Genomic DNA, 25,032 nt, shown 5'->3' with positions numbered 1-25,032 from the left:
TCTTCCTTGATGGTGAGTAAACTCCCCGCTCTTTCATCCTTCTCTGCAAATATGACATTTTGAGAGTGATAGGTTACTAGTGCATGAATAAAGTAGTGTTTCGAATATCAAAAGTCATTTGAATGTTTACTCTCTGCCTTCAGTGATGATGTGTGTGTGTTCCATATCCTGGTTTTCTTTGATGCTGAGTCTTTCATGCTCTTTCAAAGGCGTTTCTCCTTTAAAGCAGCAGCAGCAGGGCCCTCTGCTGGTTGCAAAGAAAATTGTAAAAAGCTTACAGCACCTGGTATTCCCAGGCGGTCTCCCATCCAAGTACTAACCAGGCCCGACCCTGCTTAGCTTCCGAGATCGGACGAGATCGGGCGTGTTCAGGGTGGTATGGCCGTAAGCGATTAACTCAACCCACAATACCTTATTTATACATGTGAATCACCACCATCATCAATAGTATGGTTGCTTTGTGACCATTGCAACTTGTTTTTTATTGTTATATAATGTTAAGGAAAAGACACTCAAGGTGCAATTTTGTCATAAAATAGCAAGAAAAAAATCATTACAATAATTCAATAATGTCCTTCAGTAATAATGTCGGGGTTTCATATACTGTTTCTTCCTTCATGGTGAGTAATTTCTCCCTGCTCTTTCATCCTTCTCTCCAAATATGACATTTTTAGGGTGATATGTTAATTTTACATGAATATAGTAGTGTTTCGAATATCAAATGTCATTTGAATGTTCACTCTCATCCTCCACTGATGATCTCCGGGTTGAATATCCTTTCTTGCTTTGATTGCGAGTCTTTCCTGCTCTTTCCAAAATGTGTCTCCTCTGAAGCAGGAGCAACACCAAGCTCGGCTGGCAATACAGAGAATCATCACCATAATCAACACTTTCCTTTTATTTTGTGTCCATTGAAACTTATCTTTTGTTGTTGTTTATGTTAAATAAAAAGAATCTGAAGGTGCAATTTGGTCATAATATTGCAAGAAACAAAATCATGACAATTTCCATCAGTAATAATGTCAGGGTTTCATATACTGTTTCTTCCTTGATGGTGAGTAAACTCCCCGCTCTTTCATCCTTCTCTGCAAATATGACATTTTGAGAGTGATAGGTTACTAGTGCATGAATAAAGTAGTGTTTCGAATATCAAAAGTCATTTGAATGTTTACTCTCTGCCTTCAGTGATGATGTGTGTGTGTTCCATATCCTGGTTTTCTTTGATGCTGAGTCTTTCATGCTCTTTCAAAGGCGTTTCTCCTTTAAAGCAGCAGCAGCAGGGCCCTCTGCTGGTTGCAAAGAAAATTGTAAAAAGCTTACAGCACCTGGTATTCCCAGGCGGTCTCCCATCCAAGTACTAACCAGGCCCGACCCTGCTTAGCTTCCGAGATCGGACGAGATCGGGCGTGTTCAGGGTGGTATGGCCGTAAGCGATTAACTCAACCCACAATACCTTATTTATACATGTGAATCACCACCATCATCAATAGTATGGTTGCTTTGTGACCATTGCAACTTGTTTTTTATTGTTATATAATGTTAAGGAAAAGACACTCAAGGTGCAATTTTGTCATAAAATAGCAAGAAAAAAATCATTACAATAATTCAATAATGTCCTTCAGTAATAATGTCGGGGTTTCATATACTGTTTCTTCCTTCATGGTGAGTAATTTCTCCCTGCTCTTTCATCCTTCTCTCCAAATATGACATTTTTAGGGTGATATGTTAATTTTACATGAATATAGTAGTGTTTCGAATATCAAATGTCATTTGAATGTTCACTCTCATCCTCCACTGATGATCTCCGGGTTGAATATCCTTTCTTGCTTTGATTGCGAGTCTTTCCTGCTCTTTCCAAAATGTGTCTCCTCTGAAGCAGGAGCAACACCAAGCTCGGCTGGCAATACAGAGAATCATCACCATAATCAACACTTTCCTTTTATTTTGTGTCCATTGAAAGTTATCTTTTGTTGTTGTTTATGTTAAATAAAAAGAATCTGAAGGTGCAATTTGGTCATAATATTGCAAGAAACAAAATCATGACAATTTCCATCAGTAATAATGTCAGGGTTTCATATACTGTTTCTTCCTTGATGGTGAGTAAACTCCCCGCTCTTTCATCCTTCTCTGCAAATATGACATTTTGAGAGTGATAGGTTACTAGTGCATGAATAAAGTAGTGTTTCGAATATCAAAAGTCATTTGAATGTTTACTCTCTGCCTTCAGTGATGATGTGTGTGTGTTCCATATCCTGGTTTTCTTTGATGCTGAGTCTTTCATGCTCTTTCAAAGGCGTTTCTCCTTTAAAGCAGCAGCAGCAGGGCCCTCTGCTGGTTGCAAAGAAAATTGTAAAAAGCTTACAGCACCTGGTATTCCCAGGCGGTCTCCCATCCAAGTACTAACCAGGCCCGACCCTGCTTAGCTTCCGAGATCGGACGAGATCGGGCGTGTTCAGGGTGGTATGGCCGTAAGCGATTAACTCAACCCACAATACCTTATTTATACATGTGAATCACCACCATCATCAATAGTATGGTTGCTTTGTGACCATTGCAACTTGTTTTTTATTGTTATATAATGTTAAGGAAAAGACACTCAAGGTGCAATTTTGTCATAAAATAGCAAGAAAAAAATCATTACAATAATTCAATAATGTCCTTCAGTAATAATGTCGGGGTTTCATATACTGTTTCTTCCTTCATGGTGAGTAATTTCTCCCTGCTCTTTCATCCTTCTCTCCAAATATGACATTTTTAGGGTGATATGTTAATTTTACATGAATATAGTAGTGTTTCGAATATCAAATGTCATTTGAATGTTCACTCTCATCCTCCACTGATGATCTCCGGGTTGAATATCCTTTCTTGCTTTGATTGCGAGTCTTTCCTGCTCTTTCCAAAATGTGTCTCCTCTGAAGCAGGAGCAACACCAAGCTCGGCTGGCAATACAGAGAATCATCACCATAATCAACACTTTCCTTTTATTTTGTGTCCATTGAAACTTATCTTTTGTTGTTGTTTATGTTAAATAAAAAGAATCTGAAGGTGCAATTTGGTCATAATATTGCAAGAAACAAAATCATGACAATTTCCATCAGTAATAATGTCAGGGTTTCATATACTGTTTCTTCCTTGATGGTGAGTAAACTCCCCGCTCTTTCATCCTTCTCTGCAAATATGACATTTTGAGAGTGATAGGTTACTAGTGCATGAATAAAGTAGTGTTTCGAATATCAAAAGTCATTTGAATGTTTACTCTCTGCCTTCAGTGATGATGTGTGTGTGTTCCATATCCTGGTTTTCTTTGATGCTGAGTCTTTCATGCTCTTTCAAAGGCGTTTCTCCTTTAAAGCAGCAGCAGCAGGGCCCTCTGCTGGTTGCAAAGAAAATTGTAAAAAGCTTACAGCACCTGGTATTCCCAGGCGGTCTCCCATCCAAGTACTAACCAGGCCCGACCCTGCTTAGCTTCCGAGATCGGACGAGATCGGGCGTGTTCAGGGTGGTATGGCCGTAAGCGATTAACTCAACCCACAATACCTTATTTATACATGTGAATCACCACCATCATCAATAGTATGGTTGCTTTGTGACCATTGCAACTTGTTTTTTATTGTTATATAATGTTAAGGAAAAGACACTCAAGGTGCAATTTTGTCATAAAATAGCAAGAAAAAAATCATTACAATAATTCAATAATGTCCTTCAGTAATAATGTCGGGGTTTCATATACTGTTTCTTCCTTCATGGTGAGTAATTTCTCCCTGCTCTTTCATCCTTCTCTCCAAATATGACATTTTTAGGGTGATATGTTAATTTTACATGAATATAGTAGTGTTTCGAATATCAAATGTCATTTGAATGTTCACTCTCATCCTCCACTGATGATCTCCGGGTTGAATATCCTTTCTTGCTTTGATTGCGAGTCTTTCCTGCTCTTTCCAAAATGTGTCTCCTCTGAAGCAGGAGCAACACCAAGCTCGGCTGGCAATACAGAGAATCATCACCATAATCAACACTTTCCTTTTATTTTGTGTCCATTGAAAGTTATCTTTTGTTGTTGTTTATGTTAAATAAAAAGAATCTGAAGGTGCAATTTGGTCATAATATTGCAAGAAACAAAATCATGACAATTTCCATCAGTAATAATGTCAGGGTTTCATATACTGTTTCTTCCTTGATGGTGAGTAAACTCCCCGCTCTTTCATCCTTCTCTGCAAATATGACATTTTGAGAGTGATAGGTTACTAGTGCATGAATAAAGTAGTGTTTCGAATATCAAAAGTCATTTGAATGTTTACTCTCTGCCTTCAGTGATGATGTGTGTGTGTTCCATATCCTGGTTTTCTTTGATGCTGAGTCTTTCATGCTCTTTCAAAGGCGTTTCTCCTTTAAAGCAGCAGCAGCAGGGCCCTCTGCTGGTTGCAAAGAAAATTGTAAAAAGCTTACAGCACCTGGTATTCCCAGGCGGTCTCCCATCCAAGTACTAACCAGGCCCGACCCTGCTTAGCTTCCGAGATCGGACGAGATCGGGCGTGTTCAGGGTGGTATGGCCGTAAGCGATTAACTCAACCCACAATACCTTATTTATACATGTGAATCACCACCATCATCAATAGTATGGTTGCTTTGTGACCATTGCAACTTGTTTTTTATTGTTATATAATGTTAAGGAAAAGACACTCAAGGTGCAATTTTGTCATAAAATAGCAAGAAAAAAATCATTACAATAATTCAATAATGTCCTTCAGTAATAATGTCGGGGTTTCATATACTGTTTCTTCCTTCATGGTGAGTAATTTCTCCCTGCTCTTTCATCCTTCTCTCCAAATATGACATTTTTAGGGTGATATGTTAATTTTACATGAATATAGTAGTGTTTCGAATATCAAATGTCATTTGAATGTTCACTCTCATCCTCCACTGATGATCTCCGGGTTGAATATCCTTTCTTGCTTTGATTGCGAGTCTTTCCTGCTCTTTCCAAAATGTGTCTCCTCTGAAGCAGGAGCAACACCAAGCTCGGCTGGCAATACAGAGAATCATCACCATAATCAACACTTTCCTTTTATTTTGTGTCCATTGAAACTTATCTTTTGTTGTTGTTTATGTTAAATAAAAAGAATCTGAAGGTGCAATTTGGTCATAATATTGCAAGAAACAAAATCATGACAATTTCCATCAGTAATAATGTCAGGGTTTCATATACTGTTTCTTCCTTGATGGTGAGTAAACTCCCCGCTCTTTCATCCTTCTCTGCAAATATGACATTTTGAGAGTGATAGGTTACTAGTGCATGAATAAAGTAGTGTTTCGAATATCAAAAGTCATTTGAATGTTTACTCTCTGCCTTCAGTGATGATGTGTGTGTGTTCCATATCCTGGTTTTCTTTGATGCTGAGTCTTTCATGCTCTTTCAAAGGCGTTTCTCCTTTAAAGCAGCAGCAGCAGGGCCCTCTGCTGGTTGCAAAGAAAATTGTAAAAAGCTTACAGCACCTGGTATTCCCAGGCGGTCTCCCATCCAAGTACTAACCAGGCCCGACCCTGCTTAGCTTCCGAGATCGGACGAGATCGGGCGTGTTCAGGGTGGTATGGCCGTAAGCGATTAACTCAACCCACAATACCTTATTTATACATGTGAATCACCACCATCATCAATAGTATGGTTGCTTTGTGACCATTGCAACTTGTTTTTTATTGTTATATAATGTTAAGGAAAAGACACTCAAGGTGCAATTTTGTCATAAAATAGCAAGAAAAAAATCATTACAATAATTCAATAATGTCCTTCAGTAATAATGTCGGGGTTTCATATACTGTTTCTTCCTTCATGGTGAGTAATTTCTCCCTGCTCTTTCATCCTTCTCTCCAAATATGACATTTTTAGGGTGATATGTTAATTTTACATGAATATAGTAGTGTTTCGAATATCAAATGTCATTTGAATGTTCACTCTCATCCTCCACTGATGATCTCCGGGTTGAATATCCTTTCTTGCTTTGATTGCGAGTCTTTCCTGCTCTTTCCAAAATGTGTCTCCTCTGAAGCAGGAGCAACACCAAGCTCGGCTGGCAATACAGAGAATCATCACCATAATCAACACTTTCCTTTTATTTTGTGTCCATTGAAACTTATCTTTTGTTGTTGTTTATGTTAAATAAAAAGAATCTGAAGGTGCAATTTGGTCATAATATTGCAAGAAACAAAATCATGACAATTTCCATCAGTAATAATGTCAGGGTTTCATATACTGTTTCTTCCTTGATGGTGAGTAAACTCCCCGCTCTTTCATCCTTCTCTGCAAATATGACATTTTGAGAGTGATAGGTTACTAGTGCATGAATAAAGTAGTGTTTCGAATATCAAAAGTCATTTGAATGTTTACTCTCTGCCTTCAGTGACGATGTGTGTGTGTTCCATATCCTGGTTTTCTTTGATGCTGAGTCTTTCATGCTCTTTCAAAGGCGTTTCTCCTTTAAAGCAGCAGCAACAGTGCCCTCTGCTGGTTGCAAAGAAAATTGTAAAAAGCTTACAGCACCTGGTATTCCCAGGCGGTCTCCCATCCAAGTACTAACCAGGCCCGACCCTGCTTAGCTTCCGAGATCGGACGAGATCGGGCGTGTTCAGGGTGGTATGGCCGTAAGCGATTAACTCAACCCACAATACCTTATTTATACATGTGAATCACCACCATCATCAATAGTATGGTTGCTTTGTGACCATTGCAACTTGTTTTTTATTGTTATATAATGTTAAGGAAAAGACACTCAAGGTGCAATTTTGTCATAAAATAGCAAGAAAAAAATCATTACAATAATTCAATAATGTCCTTCAGTAATAATGTCGGGGTTTCATATACTGTTTCTTCCTTCATGGTGAGTAATTTCTCCCTGCTCTTTCATCCTTCTCTCCAAATATGACATTTTTAGGGTGATATGTTAATTTTACATGAATATAGTAGTGTTTCGAATATCAAATGTCATTTGAATGTTCACTCTCATCCTCCACTGATGATCTCCGGGTTGAATATCCTTTCTTGCTTTGATTGCGAGTCTTTCCTGCTCTTTCCAAAATGTGTCTCCTCTGAAGCAGGAGCAACACCAAGCTCGGCTGGCAATACAGAGAATCATCACCATAATCAACACTTTCCTTTTATTTCGTGTCCATTGAAAGTTATCTTTTGTTGTTGTTTATGTTAAATAAAAAGAATCTGAAGGTGCAATTTGGTCATAATATTGCAAGAAACAAAATCATGACAATTTCCATCAGTAATAATGTCAGGGTTTCATATACTGTTTCTTCCTTGATGGTGAGTAAATATGGAGGACCATACATGACATAAGTAAAAATAAATAAATAAATAAATGTATAAATAAATACAGAAATAAATAAATAAATAAAAAAGGAAATAAATAAAGAAATACAGAAATAAATAAATAAATATGTTAATACCAAAAGAAATGTCAAAATAAATGTCTTAAATATATTTGCACATTTATTTATTCCCTGATACATTTCCTTTTCATTTGCAGTGTCCTTATGCTAATGAGAAAGGCGGGCCTAACCGCAGTCTCATGCAGGATTGGTCACAAGAGTGTAATGATCCAGCCCTACGTCTGCCTCTCAATGCTGACTGGTGTCCAGTAGCTGTTTGCAGCGTTGAGCCAGTTCACACTTAAAATGAACTAGTTCAAGTTCAGAGGGTTAGTTAAGGTTATTTTTTATTGGGATGATTTAGGTGTCAGTAGTCCTGACTGTGAGCGTCACGTCTCGTGTTCTACTGAGCACAAGGAGCGAGCTGAGAGGAGAAGGAGGAAACAGAAACTCCAGCTCGTTACAAACCACCTGCAGCTTCTGCTCTGATCATGAAGCCGCTGATCTCTGATCAGATGTGACCAGAGAAACTCTGTGTTTCCACTGTTCTACAAAGTCACTGAGCGGCTGTTTCACGGTGAAAAGCTCAAGTCTCAGTCACTGCCCGTGTCTCTGAGCGAGTGGGAGACGGAGCGGGCTGTGTGTGTGTGTAGCTCAGTTGACCAATCCTGAGGTTAGGCCCGCCTTTCTCATTAGCATAAGGACACTGAAATGTGGAAATAAATAAATGTGGAAATAAATAAAAGTTAGAATAAAAGTGGAAATAAATAAATAAATGTGGAAATAAGTTTAACACATTGATTTATTTAATTCTGCATTTATTTCCACATTTATTTATTTATTTCCACATTTATTCCAACTTTTATTTTTCGATTTCAGTGTCCTTATGCTAATGAGAAAGGCGGGCCCAACCTTAGTCTCGAGCAGGATTGGTCAACTGAGCTACACACACACAGCCCCTGCGCTGCTCCACACACTCGCTCAGAGACACGGGAAGTGACTGAGACTTGAGCTCTTCACCGTGAAGCAGCCGGTCAGTGACTTTGTAGAACAGTGGAAACAGTGAAAACACAGAGTTTCTCTGGTCACATCTGCTCAGAGATCAGCTGCTTCATGATCAGAGCAGAAGCTGCAGGTGGTTTGTAACGAGCTGGAGTTTCTGTTTCCTCCTTCTCCTCTCGGCTCGCTCCTTGTGCTCAGTACAACACGTGACGCTCACAGTCAGGACTACTGACACCTAAATCATCCCAATAAAAAATAACCTTAACTAACCCTCTGAACTTGAACTAGTTCATTTTAAGTGTGAACTGGCTCAACGCTGCAAACAGCTACTGGACACCAGTCAGCATTGAGAGGCAGACGTAGGGCTGGATCATTACACTCCTGTGACCAATCCTGCATGAGACTGCGGTTAGGCCCGCCTTTCTCATTAGCATAAGGACACTGCAAATGAAAAGGAAATGTATCAGGGAATAAATAAATGTGCAAATATATTTAAGACATTTATTTTGACATTTCTCTTGGTATTAACATAGTTATTTATTTATTTCTGTATTTATTTATTTATTTCCATTTTTATTTATTCATTTATTTATTTATTTCTGTTTTTATTTATACATTTATTTATTTATTTATTTTTACTTAAGTCATGTATGGTCCTCCATAAGTAAACTCCCCGCTCTTTCATCCTTCTCTGCAAATATGACATTTTGAGAGTGATAGGTTACTAGTGCATGAATAAAGTAGTGTTTCGAATATCAAAAGTCATTTGAATGTTTACTCTCTGCCTTCAGTGATGATGTGTGTGTGTTCCATATCCTGGTTTTCTTTGATGCTGAGTCTTTCATGCTCTTTCAAAGGCGTTTCTCCTTTAAAGCAGCAGCAGCAGGGCCCTCTGCTGGTTGCAAAGAAAATTGTAAAAAGCTTACAGCACCTGGTATTCCCAGGCGGTCTCCCATCCAAGTACTAACCAGGCCCGACCCTGCTTAGCTTCCGAGATCGGACGAGATCGGGCGTGTTCAGGGTGGTATGGCCGTAAGCGATTAACTCAACCCACAATACCTTATTTATACATGTGAATCACCACCATCATCAATAGTATGGTTGCTTTGTGACCATTGCAACTTGTTTTTTATTGTTATATAATGTTAAGGAAAAGACACTCAAGGTGCAATTTTGTCATAAAATAGCAAGAAAAAAATCATTACAATAATTCAATAATGTCCTTCAGTAATAATGTCGGGGTTTCATATACTGTTTCTTCCTTCATGGTGAGTAATTTCTCCCTGCTCTTTCATCCTTCTCTCCAAATATGACATTTTTAGGGTGATATGTTAATTTTACATGAATATAGTAGTGTTTCGAATATCAAATGTCATTTGAATGTTCACTCTCATCCTCCACTGATGATCTCCGGGTTGAATATCCTTTCTTGCTTTGATTGCGAGTCTTTCCTGCTCTTTCCAAAATGTGTCTCCTCTGAAGCAGGAGCAACACCAAGCTCGGCTGGCAATACAGAGAATCATCACCATAATCAACACTTTCCTTTTATTTTGTGTCCATTGAAAGTTATCTTTTGTTGTTGTTTATGTTAAATAAAAAGAATCTGAAGGTGCAATTTGGTCATAATATTGCAAGAAACAAAATCATGACAATTTCCATCAGTAATAATGTCAGGGTTTCATATACTGTTTCTTCCTTGATGGTGAGTAAACTCCCCGCTCTTTCATCCTTCTCTGCAAATATGACATTTTGAGAGTGATAGGTTACTAGTGCATGAATAAAGTAGTGTTTCGAATATCAAAAGTCATTTGAATGTTTACTCTCTGCCTTCAGTGATGATGTGTGTGTGTTCCATATCCTGGTTTTCTTTGATGCTGAGTCTTTCATGCTCTTTCAAAGGCGTTTCTCCTTTAAAGCAGCAGCAGCAGGGCCCTCTGCTGGTTGCAAAGAAAATTGTAAAAAGCTTACAGCACCTGGTATTCCCAGGCGGTCTCCCATCCAAGTACTAACCAGGCCCGACCCTGCTTAGCTTCCGAGATCGGACGAGATCGGGCGTGTTCAGGGTGGTATGGCCGTAAGCGATTAACTCAACCCACAATACCTTATTTATACATGTGAATCACCACCATCATCAATAGTATGGTTGCTTTGTGACCATTGCAACTTGTTTTTTATTGTTATATAATGTTAAGGAAAAGACACTCAAGGTGCAATTTTGTCATAAAATAGCAAGAAAAAAATCATTACAATAATTCAATAATGTCCTTCAGTAATAATGTCGGGGTTTCATATACTGTTTCTTCCTTCATGGTGAGTAATTTCTCCCTGCTCTTTCATCCTTCTCTCCAAATATGACATTTTTAGGGTGATATGTTAATTTTACATGAATATAGTAGTGTTTCGAATATCAAATGTCATTTGAATGTTCACTCTCATCCTCCACTGATGATCTCCGGGTTGAATATCCTTTCTTGCTTTGATTGCGAGTCTTTCCTGCTCTTTCCAAAATGTGTCTCCTCTGAAGCAGGAGCAACACCAAGCTCGGCTGGCAATACAGAGAATCATCACCATAATCAACACTTTCCTTTTATTTTGTGTCCATTGAAAGTTATCTTTTGTTGTTGTTTATGTTAAATAAAAAGAATCTGAAGGTGCAATTTGGTCATAATATTGCAAGAAACAAAATCATGACAATTTCCATCAGTAATAATGTCAGGGTTTCATATACTGTTTCTTCCTTGATGGTGAGTAAACTCCCCGCTCTTTCATCCTTCTCTGCAAATATGACATTTTGAGAGTGATAGGTTACTAGTGCATGAATAAAGTAGTGTTTCGAATATCAAAAGTCATTTGAATGTTTACTCTCTGCCTTCAGTGATGATGTGTGTGTGTTCCATATCCTGGTTTTCTTTGATGCTGAGTCTTTCATGCTCTTTCAAAGGCGTTTCTCCTTTAAAGCAGCAGCAGCAGGGCCCTCTGCTGGTTGCAAAGAAAATTGTAAAAAGCTTACAGCACCTGGTATTCCCAGGCGGTCTCCCATCCAAGTACTAACCAGGCCCGACCCTGCTTAGCTTCCGAGATCGGACGAGATCGGGCGTGTTCAGGGTGGTATGGCCGTAAGCGATTAACTCAACCCACAATACCTTATTTATACATGTGAATCACCACCATCATCAATAGTATGGTTGCTTTGTGACCATTGCAACTTGTTTTTTATTGTTATATAATGTTAAGGAAAAGACACTCAAGGTGCAATTTTGTCATAAAATAGCAAGAAAAAAATCATTACAATAATTCAATAATGTCCTTCAGTAATAATGTCGGGGTTTCATATACTGTTTCTTCCTTCATGGTGAGTAATTTCTCCCTGCTCTTTCATCCTTCTCTCCAAATATGACATTTTTAGGGTGATATGTTAATTTTACATGAATATAGTAGTGTTTCGAATATCAAATGTCATTTGAATGTTCACTCTCATCCTCCACTGATGATCTCCGGGTTGAATATCCTTTCTTGCTTTGATTGCGAGTCTTTCCTGCTCTTTCCAAAATGTGTCTCCTCTGAAGCAGGAGCAACACCAAGCTCGGCTGGCAATACAGAGAATCATCACCATAATCAACACTTTCCTTTTATTTTGTGTCCATTGAAACTTATCTTTTGTTGTTGTTTATGTTAAATAAAAAGAATCTGAAGGTGCAATTTGGTCATAATATTGCAAGAAACAAAATCATGACAATTTCCATCAGTAATAATGTCAGGGTTTCATATACTGTTTCTTCCTTGATGGTGAGTAAACTCCCCGCTCTTTCATCCTTCTCTGCAAATATAACATTTTGAGAGTGATAGGTTACTAGTGCATGAATAAAGTAGTGTTTCGAATATCAAAAGTCATTTGAATGTTTACTCTCTGCCTTCAGTGACGATGTGTGTGTGTTCCATATCCTGGTTTTCTTTGATGCTGAGTCTTTCATGCTCTTTCAAAGGCGTTTCTCCTTTAAAGCAGCAGCAACAGTGCCCTCTGCTGGTTGCAAAGAAAATTGTAAAAAGCTTACAGCACCTGGTATTCCCAGGCGGTCTCCCATCCAAGTACTAACCAGGCCCGACCCTGCTTAGCTTCCGAGATCGGACGAGATCGGGCGTGTTCAGGGTGGTATGGCCGTAAGCGATTAACTCAACCCACAATACCTTATTTATACATGTGAATCACCACCATCATCAATAGTATGGTTGCTTTGTGACCATTGCAACTTGTTTTTTATTGTTATATAATGTTAAGGAAAAGACACTCAAGGTGCAATTTTGTCATAAAATAGCAAGAAAAAAATCATTACAATAATTCAATAATGTCCTTCAGTAATAATGTCGGGGTTTCATATACTGTTTCTTCCTTCATGGTGAGTAATTTCTCCCTGCTCTTTCATCCTTCTCTCCAAATATGACATTTTTAGGGTGATATGTTAATTTTACATGAATATAGTAGTGTTTCGAATATCAAATGTCATTTGAATGTTCACTCTCATCCTCCACTGATGATCTCCGGGTTGAATATCCTTTCTTGCTTTGATTGCGAGTCTTTCCTGCTCTTTCCAAAATGTGTCTCCTCTGAAGCAGGAGCAACACCAAGCTCGGCTGGCAATACAGAGAATCATCACCATAATCAACACTTTCCTTTTATTTCGTGTCCATTGAAACTTATCTTTTGTTGTTGTTTATGTTAAATAAAAAGAATCTGAAGGTGCAATTTGGTCATAATATTGCAAGAAACAAAATCATGACAATTTCCATCAGTAATAATGTCAGGGTTTCATATACTGTTTCTTCCTTGATGGTGAGTAAATATGGAGGACCATACATGACATAAGTAAAAATAAATAAATAAATAAATGTATAAATAAATACAGAAATAAATAAATAAATAAAAAAGGAAATAAATAAAGAAATACAGAAATAAATAAATAAATATGTTAATACCAAAAGAAATGTCAAAATAAATGTCTTAAATATATTTGCACATTTATTTATTCCCTGATACATTTCCTTTTCATTTGCAGTGTCCTTATGCTAATGAGAAAGGCGGGCCTAACCGCAGTCTCATGCAGGATTGGTCACAAGAGTGTAATGATCCAGCCCTACGTCTGCCTCTCAATGCTGACTGGTGTCCAGTAGCTGTTTGCAGCGTTGAGCCAGTTCACACTTAAAATGAACTAGTTCAAGTTCAGAGGGTTAGTTAAGGTTATTTTTTATTGGGATGATTTAGGTGTCAGTAGTCCTGACTGTGAGCGTCACGTCTCGTGTTCTACTGAGCACAAGGAGCGAGCTGAGAGGAGAAGGAGGAAACAGAAACTCCAGCTCGTTACAAACCACCTGCAGCTTCTGCTCTGATCATGAAGCCGCTGATCTCTGATCAGATGTGACCAGAGAAACTCTGTGTTTCCACTGTTCTACAAAGTCACTGAGCGGCTGTTTCACGGTGAAAAGCTCAAGTCTCAGTCACTGCCCGTGTCTCTGAGCGAGTGGGAGACGGAGCGGGCTGTGTGTGTGTGTAGCTCAGTTGACCAATCCTGAGGTTAGGCCCGCCTTTCTCATTAGCATAAGGACACTGAAATGTGGAAATAAATAAATGTGGAAATAAATAAAAGTTAGAATAAAAGTGGAAATAAATAAATAAATGTGGAAATAAGTTTAACACATTGATTTATTTAATTCTGCATTTATTTCCACATTTATTTATTTATTTCCACATTTATTCCAACTTTTATTTTTCGATTTCAGTGTCCTTATGCTAATGAGAAAGGCGGGCCCAACCTTAGTCTCGAGCAGGATTGGTCAACTGAGCTACACACACACAGCCCCTGCGCTGCTCCACACACTCGCTCAGAGACACGGGAAGTGACTGAGACTTGAGCTCTTCACCGTGAAGCAGCCGGTCAGTGACTTTGTAGAACAGTGGAAACAGTGAAAACACAGAGTTTCTCTGGTCACATCTGCTCAGAGATCAGCTGCTTCATGATCAGAGCAGAAGCTGCAGGTGGTTTGTAACGAGCTGGAGTTTCTGTTTCCTCCTTCTCCTCTCGGCTCGCTCCTTGTGCTCAGTACAACACGTGACGCTCACAGTCAGGACTACTGACACCTAAATCATCCCAATAAAAAATAACCTTAACTAACCCTCTGAACTTGAACTAGTTCATTTTAAGTGTGAACTGGCTCAACGCTGCAAACAGCTACTGGACACCAGTCAGCATTGAGAGGCAGACGTAGGGCTGGATCATTACACTCCTGTGACCAATCCTGCATGAGACTGCGGTTAGGCCCGCCTTTCTCATTAGCATAAGGACACTGCAAATGAAAAGGAAATGTATCAGGGAATAAATAAATGTGCAAATATATTTAAGACATTTATTTTGACATTTCTCTTGGTATTAACATAGTTATTTATTTATTTCTGTATTTATTTATTTATTTCCATTTTTATTTATTCATTTATTTATTTATTTCTGTTTTTATTTATACATTTATTTATTTATTTATTTTTACTTAAGTCATGTATGGTCCTCCATAAGTAAACTCCCCGCTCTTTCATCCTTCTCTGCAAATATGACATTTTGAGAGTGATAGGTTACTAGTGCATGAATAAAGTAGTGTTTCGAATATCAAAAGTCATTTGAATGTTTACTCTCTGCCTTCAGTGATGATGTGTGTGTGTTCCATATCCTGGTTTTCTTTGATGCTGAGTCTTTCATGCTCTTTCAAAGGCGTTTCTCCTTTAAAGCAGCAGCAGCAGGGCCCTCTGCTGGTTGCAAAGAAAATTGTAAAAAGCTTACAGCACCTGGTATTCCCAGGCGGTCTCCCATCCAAGTACTAACCAGGCCCGACCCTGCTTAGCTTCCGAGATCGGACGAGATCGGGCGTGTTCAGGGTGGTATGGCCGTAAGCGATTAACTCAACCCACAATACCTTATTTATACATGTGAATCACCACCATCATCAATAGTATGGTTGCTTTGTGACCATTGCAACTTGTTTTTTATTGTTATATAATGTTAAGGAAAAGACACTCAAGGTGCAATTTTGTCATAAAATAGCAAGAAAAAAATCATTACAATAATTCAATAATGTCCTTCAGTAATAATGTCGGGGTTTCATATACTGTTTCTTCCTTCATGGTGAGTAATTTCTCCCTGCTCTTTCATCCTTCTCTCCAAATATGACATTTTTAGGGTGATATGTTAATTTTACATGAATATAGTAGTGTTTCGAATATCAAATGTCATTTGAATGTTCACTCTCATCCTCCACTGATGATCTCCGGGTTGAATATCCTTTCTTGCTTTGATTGCGAGTCTTTCCTGCTCTTTCCAAAATGTGTCTCCTCTGAAGCAGGAGCAACACCAAGCTCGGCTGGCAATACAGAGAATCATCACCATAATCAACACTTTCCTTTTATTTTGTGTCCATTGAAACTTATCTTTTGTTGTTGTTTATGTTAAATAAAAAGAATCTGAAGGTGCAATTTGGTCATAATATTGCAAGAAACAAAATCATGACAATTTCCATCAGTAATAATGTCAGGGTTTCATATACTGTTTCTTCCTTGATGGTGAGTAAACTCCCCGCTCTTTCATCCTTCTCTGCAAATATGACATTTTGAGAGTGATAGGTTACTAGTGCATGAATAAAGTAGTGTTTCGAATATCAAAAGTCATTTGAATGTTTACTCTCTGCCTTCAGTGACGATGTGTGTGTGTTCCATATCCTGGTTTTCTTTGATGCTGAGTCTTTCATGCTCTTTCAAAGGCGTTTCTCCTTTAAAGCAGCAGCAACAGTGCCCTCTGCTGGTTGCAAAGAAAATTGTAAAAAGCTTACAGCACCTGGTATTCCCAGGCGGTCTCCCATCCAAGTACTAACCAGGCCCGACCCTGCTTAGCTTCCGAGATCGGACGAGATCGGGCGTGTTCAGGGTGGTATGGCCGTAAGCGATTAACTCAACCCACAATACCTTATTTATACATGTGAATCACCACCATCATCAATAGTATGGTTGCTTTGTGACCATTGCAACTTGTTTTTTATTGTTATATAATGTTAAGGAAAAGACACTCAAGGTGCAATTTTGTCATAAAATAGCAAGAAAAAAATCATTACAATAATTCAATAATGTCCTTCAGTAATAATGTCGGGGTTTCATATACTGTTTCTTCCTTCATGGTGAGTAATTTCTCCCTGCTCTTTCATCCTTCTCTCCAAATATGACATTTTTAGGGTGATATGTTAATTTTACATGAATATAGTAGTGTTTCGAATATCAAATGTCATTTGAATGTTCACTCTCATCCTCCACTGATGATCTCCGGGTTGAATATCCTTTCTTGCTTTGATTGCGAGTCTTTCCTGCTCTTTCCAAAATGTGTCTCCTCTGAAGCAGGAGCAACACCAAGCTCGGCTGGCAATACAGAGAATCATCACCATAATCAACACTTTCCTTTTATTTCGTGTCCATTGAAACTTATCTTTTGTTGTTGTTTATGTTAAATAAAAAGAATCTGAAGGTGCAATTTGGTCATAATATTGCAAGAAACAAAATCATGACAATTTCCATCAGTAATAATGTCAGGGTTTCATATACTGTTTCTTCCTTGATGGTGAGTAAATATGGAGGACCATACATGACATAAGTAAAAATAAATAAATAAATAAATGTATAAATAAATACAGAAATAAATAAATAAATAAAAAAGGAAATAAATAAAGAAATACAGAAATAAATAAATAAATATGTTAATACCAAAAGAAATGTCAAAATAAATGTCTTAAATATATTTGCACATTTATTTATTCCCTGATACATTTCCTTTTCATTTGCAGTGTCCTTATGCTAATGAGAAAGGCGGGCCTAACCGCAGTCTCATGCAGGATTGGTCACAAGAGTGTAATGATCCAGCCCTACGTCTGCCTCTCAATGCTGACTGGTGTCCAGTAGCTGTTTGCAGCGTTGAGCCAGTTCACACTTAAAATGAACTAGTTCAAGTTCAGAGGGTTAGTTAAGGTTATTTTTTATTGGGATGATTTAGGTGTCAGTAGTCCTGACTGTGAGCGTCACGTCTCGTGTTCTACTGAGCACAAGGAGCGAGCTGAGAGGAGAAGGAGGAAACAGAAACTCCAGCTCGTTACAAACCACCTGCAGCTTCTGCTCTGATCATGAAGCCGCTGATCTCTGATCAGATGTGACCAGAGAAACTCTGTGTTTCCACTGTTCTACAAAGTCACTGAGCGGCTGTTTCACGGTGAAAAGCTCAAGTCTCAGTCACTGCCCGTGTCTCTGAGCGAGTGGGAGACGGAGCGGGCTGTGTGTGTGTGTAGCTCAGTTGACCAATCCTGAGGTTAGGCCCGCCTTTCTCATTAGCATAAGGACACTGAAATGTGGAAATAAATAAATGTGGAAATAAATAAAAGTTAGAATAAAAGTGGAAATAAATAAATAAATGTGGAAATAAGTTTAACACATTGATTTATTTAATTCTGCATTTATTTCCACATTTATTTATTTATTTCCACATTTATTCCAACTTTTATTTTTCGATTTCAGTGTCCTTATGCTAATGAGAAAGGCGGGCCCAACCTTAGTCTCGAGCAGGATTGGTCAACTGAGCTACACACACACAGCCCCTGCGCTGCTCCACACACTCGCTCAGAGACACGGGAAGTGACTGAGACTTGAGCTCTTCACCGTGAAGCAGCCGGTCAGTGACTTTGTAGAACAGTGGAAACAGTGAAAACACAGAGTTTCTCTGGTCACATCTGCTCAGAGATCAGCTGCTTCATGATCAGAGCAGAAGCTGCAGGTGGTTTGTAACGAGCTGGAGTTTCTGTTTCCTCCTTCTCCTCTCGGCTCGCTCCTTGTGCTCAGTACAACACGTGACGCTCACAGTCAGGACTACTGACACCTAAATCATCCCAATAAAAAATAACCTTAACTAACCCTCTGAACTTGAACTAGTTCATTTTAAGTGTGAACTGGCTCAACGCTGCAAACAGCTACTGGACACCAGTCAGCATTGAGAGGCAGACGTAGGGCTGGATCATTACACTCCTGTGACCAATCCTGCATGAGACTGCGGTTAGGCCCGCCTTTCTCATTAGCATAAGGACACTGCAAATGAAAAGGAAATGTATCAGGGAATAAATAAATGTGCAAATATATTTAAGACATTTATTTTGACATTTCTCTTGGTATTAACATAGTTATTTATTTATTTCTGTATTTATTTATTTATTTCCATTTTTATTTATTCATTTATTTATTTATTTCTGTTTTTATTTATACATTTATTTATTTATTTATTTTTACTTAAGTCATGTATGGTCCTCCATAAGTAAACTCCCCGCTCTTTCATCCTTCTCTGCAAATATGACATTTTGAGAGTGATAGGTTACTAGTGCATGAATAAAGTAGTGTTTCGAATATCAAAAGTCATTTGAATGTTTACTCTCTGCCTTCAGTGATGATGTGTGTGTGTTCCATATCCTGGTTTTCTTTGATGCTGAGTCTTTCATGCTCTTTCAAAGGCGTTTCTCCTTTAAAGCAGCAGCAGCAGGGCCCTCTGCTGGTTGCAAAGAAAATTGTAAAAAGCTTACAGCACCTGGTATTCCCAGGCGGTCTCCCATCCAAGTACTAACCAGGCCCGACCCTGCTTAGCTTCCGAGATCGGACGAGATCGGGCGTGTTCAGGGTGGTATGGCCGTAAGCGATTAACTCAACCCACAATACCTTATTTATACATGTGAATCACCACCATCATCAATAGTATGGTTGCTTTGTGACCATTGCAACTTGTTTTTTATTGTTATATAATGTTAAGGAAAAGACACTCAAGGTGCAATTTTGTCATAAAATAGCAAGAAAAAAATCATTACAATAATTCAATAATGTCCTTCAGTAATAATGTCGGGGTTTCATATACTGTTTCTTCCTTCATGGTGAGTAATTTCTCCCTGCTCTTTCATCCTTCTCTCCAAATATGACATTTTTAGGGTGATATGTTAATTTTACATGAATATAGTAGTGTTTCGAATATCAAATGTCATTTGAATGTTCACTCTCATCCTCCACTGATGATCTCCGGGTTGAATATCCTTTCTTGCTTTGATTGCGAGTCTTTCCTGCTCTTTCCAAAATGTGTCTCCTCTGAAGCAGGAGCAACACCAAGCTCGGCTGGCAATACAGAGAATCATCACCATAATCAACACTTTCCTTTTATTTCGTGTCCATTGAAACTTATCTTTTGTTGTTGTTTATGTTAAATAAAAAGAATCTGAAGGTGCAATTTGGTCATAATATTGCAAGAAACAAAATCATGACAATTTCCATCAGTAATAATGTCAGGGTTTCATATACTGTTTCTTCCTTGATGGTGAGTAAATATGGAGGACCATACATGACATAAGTAAAAATAAATAAATAAATAAATGTATAAATAAATACAGAAATAAATAAATAAATAAAAAAGGAAATAAATAAAGAAATACAGAAATAAATAAATAAATATGTTAATACCAAAAGAAATGTCAAAATAAATGTCTTAAATATATTTGCACATTTATTTATTCCCTGATACATTTCCTTTTCATTTGCAGTGTCCTTATGCTAATGAGAAAGGCGGGCCTAACCGCAGTCTCATGCAGGATTGGTCACAAGAGTGTAATGATCCAGCCCTACGTCTGCCTCTCAATGCTGACTGGTGTCCAGTAGCTGTTTGCAGCGTTGAGCCAGTTCACACTTAAAATGAACTAGTTCAAGTTCAGAGGGTTAGTTAAGGTTATTTTTTATTGGGATGATTTAGGTGTCAGTAGTCCTGACTGTGAGCGTCACGTCTCGTGTTCTACTGAGCACAAGGAGCGAGCTGAGAGGAGAAGGAGGAAACAGAAACTCCAGCTCGTTACAAACCACCTGCAGCTTCTGCTCTGATCATGAAGCCGCTGATCTCTGATCAGATGTGACCAGAGAAACTCTGTGTTTCCACTGTTCTACAAAGTCACTGAGCGGCTGTTTCACGGTGAAAAGCTCAAGTCTCAGTCACTGCCCGTGTCTCTGAGCGAGTGGGAGACGGAGCGGGCTGTGTGTGTGTGTAGCTCAGTTGACCAATCCTGAGGTTAGGCCCGCCTTTCTCATTAGCATAAGGACACTGAAATGTGGAAATAAATAAATGTGGAAATAAATAAAAGTTAGAATAAAAGTGGAAATAAATAAATAAATGTGGAAATAAGTTTAACACATTGATTTATTTAATTCTGCATTTATTTCCACATTTATTTATTTATTTCCACATTTATTCCAACTTTTATTTTTCGATTTCAGTGTCCTTATGCTAATGAGAAAGGCGGGCCCAACCTTAGTCTCGAGCAGGATTGGTAGACTGAGCTACACACACACAGCCCCTGCGCTGCTCCACACACTCGCTCAGAGACACGGGAAGTGACTGAGACTTGAGCTCTTCACCGTGAAGCAGCCGGTCAGTGACTTTGTAGAACAGTGGAAACAGTGAAAACACAGAGTTTCTCTGGTCACATCTGCTCAGAGATCAGCTGCTTCATGATCAGAGCAGAAGCTGCAGGTGGTTTGTAACGAGCTGGAGTTTCTGTTTCCTCCTTCTCCTCTCGGCTCGCTCCTTGTGCTCAGTACAACACGTGACGCTCACAGTCAGGACTACTGACACCTAAATCATCCCAATAAAAAATAACCTTAACTAACCCTCTGAACTTGAACTAGTTCATTTTAAGTGTGAACTGGCTCAACGCTGCAAACAGCTACTGGACACCAGTCAGCATTGAGAGGCAGACGTAGGGCTGGATCATTACACTCCTGTGACCAATCCTGCATGAGACTGCGGTTAGGCCCGCCTTTCTCATTAGCATAAGGACACTGCAAATGAAAAGGAAATGTATCAGGGAATAAATAAATGTGCAAATATATTTAAGACATTTATTTTGACATTTCTCTTGGTATTAACATAGTTATTTATTTATTTCTGTATTTATTTATTTATTTCCATTTTTATTTATTCATTTATTTATTTATTTCTGTTTTTATTTATACATTTATTTATTTATTTATTTTTACTTAAGTCATGTATGGTCCTCCATAAGTAAACTCCCCGCTCTTTCATCCTTCTCTGCAAATATGACATTTTGAGAGTGATAGGTTACTAGTGCATGAATAAAGTAGTGTTTCGAATATCAAAAGTCATTTGAATGTTTACTCTCTGCCTTCAGTGATGATGTGTGTGTGTTCCATATCCTGGTTTTCTTTGATGCTGAGTCTTTCATGCTCTTTCAAAGGCGTTTCTCCTTTAAAGCAGCAGCAGCAGGGCCCTCTGCTGGTTGCAAAGAAAATTGTAAAAAGCTTACAGCACCTGGTATTCCCAGGCGGTCTCCCATCCAAGTACTAACCAGGCCCGACCCTGCTTAGCTTCCGAGATCGGACGAGATCGGGCGTGTTCAGGGTGGTATGGCCGTAAGCGATTAACTCAACCCACAATACCTTATTTATACATGTGAATCACCACCATCATCAATAGTATGGTTGCTTTGTGACCATTGCAACTTGTTTTTTATTGTTATATAATGTTAAGGAAAAGACACTCAAGGTGCAATTTTGTCATAAAATAGCAAGAAAAAAATCATTACAATAATTCAATAATGTCCTTCAGTAATAATGTCGGGGTTTCATATACTGTTTCTTCCTTCATGGTGAGTAATTTCTCCCTGCTCTTTCATCCTTCTCTCCAAATATGACATTTTTAGGGTGATATGTTAATTTTACATGAATATAGTAGTGTTTCGAATATCAAATGTCATTTGAATGTTCACTCTCATCCTCCACTGATGATCTCCGGGTTGAATATCCTTTCTTGCTTTGATTGCGAGTCTTTCCTGCTCTTTCCAAAATGTGTCTCCTCTGAAGCAGGAGCAACACCAAGCTCGGCTGGCAATACAGAGAATCATCACCATAATCAACACTTTCCTTTTATTTTGTGTCCATTGAAAGTTATCTTTTGTTGTTGTTTATGTTAAATAAAAAGAATCTGAAGGTGCAATTTGGTCATAATATTGCAAGAAACAAAATCATGACAATTTCCATCAGTAATAATGTCAGGGTTTCATATACTGTTTCTTCCTTGATGGTGAGTAAACTCCCCGCTCTTTCATCCTTCTCTGCAAATATGACATTTTGAGAGTGATAGGTTACTAGTGCATGAATAAAGTAGTGTTTCGAATATCAAAAGTCATTTGAATGTTTACTCTCTGCCTTCAGTGATGATGTGTGTGTGTTCCATATCCTGGTTTTCTTTGATGCTGAGTCTTTCATGCTCTTTCAAAGGCGTTTCTCCTTTAAAGCAGCAGCAACAGTACCCTCTGTTGGTTGCAAAGAAAATTGTAAAAAGCTTACAGCACCTGGTATTCCCAGGCGGTCTCCCATCCAAGTACTAACCAGGCCCGACCCTGCTTAGCTTCCGAGATCGGACGAGATCGGGCGTGTTCAGGGTGGTATGGCCGTAAGCGATTAACTCAACCCACAATACCTTATTTATACATGTGAATCACCACCATCATCAATAGTATGGTTGCTTTGTGACCATTGCAACTTGTTTTTTATTGTTATATAATGTTAAGGAAAAGACACTCAAGGTGCAATTTTGTCATAAAATAGCAAGAAAAAAATCATTACAATAATTCAATAATGTCCTTCAGTAATAATGTCGGGGTTTCATATACTGTTTCTTCCTTCATGGTGAGTAATTTCTCCCTGCTCTTTCATCCTTCTCTCCAAATATGACATTTTTAGGGTGATATGTTAATTTTACATGAATATAGTAGTGTTTCGAATATCAAATGTCATTTGAATGTTCACTCTCATCCTCCACTGATGATCTCCGGGTTGAATATCCTTTCTTGCTTTGATTGCGAGTCTTTCCTGCTCTTTCCAAAATGTGTCTCCTCTGAAGCAGGAGCAACACCAAGCTCGGCTGGCAATACAGAGAATCATCACCATAATCAACACTTTCCTTTTATTTTGTGTCCATTGAAAGTTATCTTTTGTTGTTGTTTATGTTAAATAAAAAGAATCTGAAGGTGCAATTTGGTCATAATATTGCAAGAAACAAAATCATGACAATTTCCATCAGTAATAATGTCAGGGTTTCATATACTGTTTCTTCCTTGATGGTGAGTAAACTCCCCGCTCTTTCATCCTTCTCTGCAAATATGACATTTTGAGAGTGATAGGTTACTAGTGCATGAATAAAGTAGTGTTTCGAATATCAAAAGTCATTTGAATGTTTACTCTCTGCCTTCAGTGATGATGTGTGTGTGTTCCATATCCTGGTTTTCTTTGATGCTGAGTCTTTCATGCTCTTTCAAAGGCGTTTCTCCTTTAAAGCAGCAGCAGCAGGGCCCTCTGCTGGTTGCAAAGAAAATTGTAAAAAGCTTACAGCACCTGGTATTCCCAGGCGGTCTCCCATCCAAGTACTAACCAGGCCCGACCCTGCTTAGCTTCCGAGATCGGACGAGATCGGGCGTGTTCAGGGTGGTATGGCCGTAAGCGATTAACTCAACCCACAATACCTTATTTATACATGTGAATCACCACCATCATCAATAGTATGGTTGCTTTGTGACCATTGCAACTTGTTTTTTATTGTTATATAATGTTAAGGAAAAGACACTCAAGGTGCAATTTTGTCATAAAATAGCAAGAAAAAAATCATTACAATAATTCAATAATGTCCTTCAGTAATAATGTCGGGGTTTCATATACTGTTTCTTCCTTCATGGTGAGTAATTTCTCCCTGCTCTTTCATCCTTCTCTCCAAATATGACATTTTTAGGGTGATATGTTAATTTTACATGAATATAGTAGTGTTTCGAATATCAAATGTCATTTGAATGTTCACTCTCATCCTCCACTGATGATCTCCGGGTTGAATATCCTTTCTTGCTTTGATTGCGAGTCTTTCCTGCTCTTTCCAAAATGTGTCTCCTCTGAAGCAGGAGCAACACCAAGCTCGGCTGGCAATACAGAGAATCATCACCATAATCAACACTTTCCTTTTATTTTGTGTCCATTGAAAGTTATCTTTTGTTGTTGTTTATGTTAAATAAAAAGAATCTGAAGGTGCAATTTGGTCATAATATTGCAAGAAACAAAATCATGACAATTTCCATCAGTAATAATGTCAGGGTTTTATATACTGTTTCTTCCTTGATGGTGAGTAAACTCCCCGCTCTTTCATCCTTCTCTGCAAATATGACATTTTGAGAGTGATAGGTTACTAGTGCATGAATAAAGTAGTGTTTCGAATATCAAAAGTCATTTGAATGTTTACTCTCTGCCTTCAGTGATGATGTGTGTGTGTTCCATATCCTGGTTTTCTTTGATGCTGAGTCTTTCATGCTCTTTCAAAGGCGTTTCTCCTTTAAAGCAGCAGCAGCAGGGCCCTCTGCTGGTTGCAAAGAAAATTGTAAAAAGCTTACAGCACCTGGTATTCCCAGGCGGTCTCCCATCCAAGTACTAACCAGGCCCGACCCTGCTTAGCTTCCGAGATCGGACGAGATCGGGCGTGTTCAGGGTGGTATGGCCGTAAGCGATTAACTCAACCCACAATA

At 38.5% G+C, this 25,032-nt stretch overlaps 18 non-coding genes across 18 annotated transcripts; all 18 read right to left on the bottom strand.

Annotated features, from left to right (window-relative positions):
* Nucleotides 1–271: 271 nt before the first annotated feature.
* On the bottom strand, nucleotides 272–390 carry LOC128443268 (5S ribosomal RNA). The gene has a single exon (XR_008339052.1). It is a non-coding gene; the product is annotated as a 5S ribosomal RNA (ribosomal RNA).
* A 923-nt stretch (nucleotides 391–1,313) lies between these two features.
* LOC128443267 (5S ribosomal RNA) lies at nucleotides 1,314–1,432 on the bottom strand. Its single transcript, XR_008339051.1, has one exon. It is a non-coding gene; the product is annotated as a 5S ribosomal RNA (ribosomal RNA).
* Nucleotides 1,433–2,355: 923 nt separating this feature from the next.
* On the bottom strand, nucleotides 2,356–2,474 carry LOC128443266 (5S ribosomal RNA). Its single transcript, XR_008339050.1, has one exon. It is a non-coding gene; the product is annotated as a 5S ribosomal RNA (ribosomal RNA).
* A 923-nt stretch (nucleotides 2,475–3,397) lies between these two features.
* On the bottom strand, nucleotides 3,398–3,516 carry LOC128443265 (5S ribosomal RNA). Its single transcript, XR_008339049.1, has one exon. It is a non-coding gene; the product is annotated as a 5S ribosomal RNA (ribosomal RNA).
* A 923-nt stretch (nucleotides 3,517–4,439) lies between these two features.
* Nucleotides 4,440–4,558, bottom strand: LOC128443264 (5S ribosomal RNA). Its single transcript, XR_008339048.1, has one exon. It is a non-coding gene; the product is annotated as a 5S ribosomal RNA (ribosomal RNA).
* Nucleotides 4,559–5,481: 923 nt separating this feature from the next.
* On the bottom strand, nucleotides 5,482–5,600 carry LOC128443263 (5S ribosomal RNA). Its single transcript, XR_008339047.1, has one exon. It is a non-coding gene; the product is annotated as a 5S ribosomal RNA (ribosomal RNA).
* Nucleotides 5,601–6,523: 923 nt separating this feature from the next.
* Nucleotides 6,524–6,642, bottom strand: LOC128443262 (5S ribosomal RNA). Its single transcript, XR_008339046.1, has one exon. It is a non-coding gene; the product is annotated as a 5S ribosomal RNA (ribosomal RNA).
* Nucleotides 6,643–9,292: 2,650 nt separating this feature from the next.
* LOC128443261 (5S ribosomal RNA) lies at nucleotides 9,293–9,411 on the bottom strand. The gene has a single exon (XR_008339045.1). It is a non-coding gene; the product is annotated as a 5S ribosomal RNA (ribosomal RNA).
* Nucleotides 9,412–10,334: 923 nt separating this feature from the next.
* On the bottom strand, nucleotides 10,335–10,453 carry LOC128443259 (5S ribosomal RNA). Its single transcript, XR_008339044.1, has one exon. It is a non-coding gene; the product is annotated as a 5S ribosomal RNA (ribosomal RNA).
* A 923-nt stretch (nucleotides 10,454–11,376) lies between these two features.
* On the bottom strand, nucleotides 11,377–11,495 carry LOC128443257 (5S ribosomal RNA). Its single transcript, XR_008339042.1, has one exon. It is a non-coding gene; the product is annotated as a 5S ribosomal RNA (ribosomal RNA).
* Nucleotides 11,496–12,418: 923 nt separating this feature from the next.
* Nucleotides 12,419–12,537, bottom strand: LOC128443256 (5S ribosomal RNA). Its single transcript, XR_008339041.1, has one exon. It is a non-coding gene; the product is annotated as a 5S ribosomal RNA (ribosomal RNA).
* Nucleotides 12,538–15,187: 2,650 nt separating this feature from the next.
* On the bottom strand, nucleotides 15,188–15,306 carry LOC128443255 (5S ribosomal RNA). The gene has a single exon (XR_008339040.1). It is a non-coding gene; the product is annotated as a 5S ribosomal RNA (ribosomal RNA).
* Nucleotides 15,307–16,229: 923 nt separating this feature from the next.
* Nucleotides 16,230–16,348, bottom strand: LOC128443254 (5S ribosomal RNA). The gene has a single exon (XR_008339039.1). It is a non-coding gene; the product is annotated as a 5S ribosomal RNA (ribosomal RNA).
* Nucleotides 16,349–18,998: 2,650 nt separating this feature from the next.
* On the bottom strand, nucleotides 18,999–19,117 carry LOC128443253 (5S ribosomal RNA). Its single transcript, XR_008339038.1, has one exon. It is a non-coding gene; the product is annotated as a 5S ribosomal RNA (ribosomal RNA).
* A 2,650-nt stretch (nucleotides 19,118–21,767) lies between these two features.
* On the bottom strand, nucleotides 21,768–21,886 carry LOC128443252 (5S ribosomal RNA). The gene has a single exon (XR_008339037.1). It is a non-coding gene; the product is annotated as a 5S ribosomal RNA (ribosomal RNA).
* Nucleotides 21,887–22,809: 923 nt separating this feature from the next.
* LOC128443251 (5S ribosomal RNA) lies at nucleotides 22,810–22,928 on the bottom strand. Its single transcript, XR_008339036.1, has one exon. It is a non-coding gene; the product is annotated as a 5S ribosomal RNA (ribosomal RNA).
* Nucleotides 22,929–23,851: 923 nt separating this feature from the next.
* Nucleotides 23,852–23,970, bottom strand: LOC128443250 (5S ribosomal RNA). The gene has a single exon (XR_008339035.1). It is a non-coding gene; the product is annotated as a 5S ribosomal RNA (ribosomal RNA).
* Nucleotides 23,971–24,893: 923 nt separating this feature from the next.
* LOC128443249 (5S ribosomal RNA) lies at nucleotides 24,894–25,012 on the bottom strand. Its single transcript, XR_008339034.1, has one exon. It is a non-coding gene; the product is annotated as a 5S ribosomal RNA (ribosomal RNA).
* Between the last annotated feature and the right edge of the window lie 20 nt (nucleotides 25,013–25,032).

This window comes from Pleuronectes platessa, chromosome 6 (assembly GCF_947347685.1).
Source record: "Pleuronectes platessa chromosome 6, fPlePla1.1, whole genome shotgun sequence".
Classification (NCBI taxonomy): Eukaryota; Metazoa; Chordata; class Actinopteri; order Pleuronectiformes; family Pleuronectidae; genus Pleuronectes; species Pleuronectes platessa.
The sequence above is the reverse complement of the archived record's forward strand: the minus strand, read 5'-3'. Positions and strand labels throughout refer to the sequence as shown.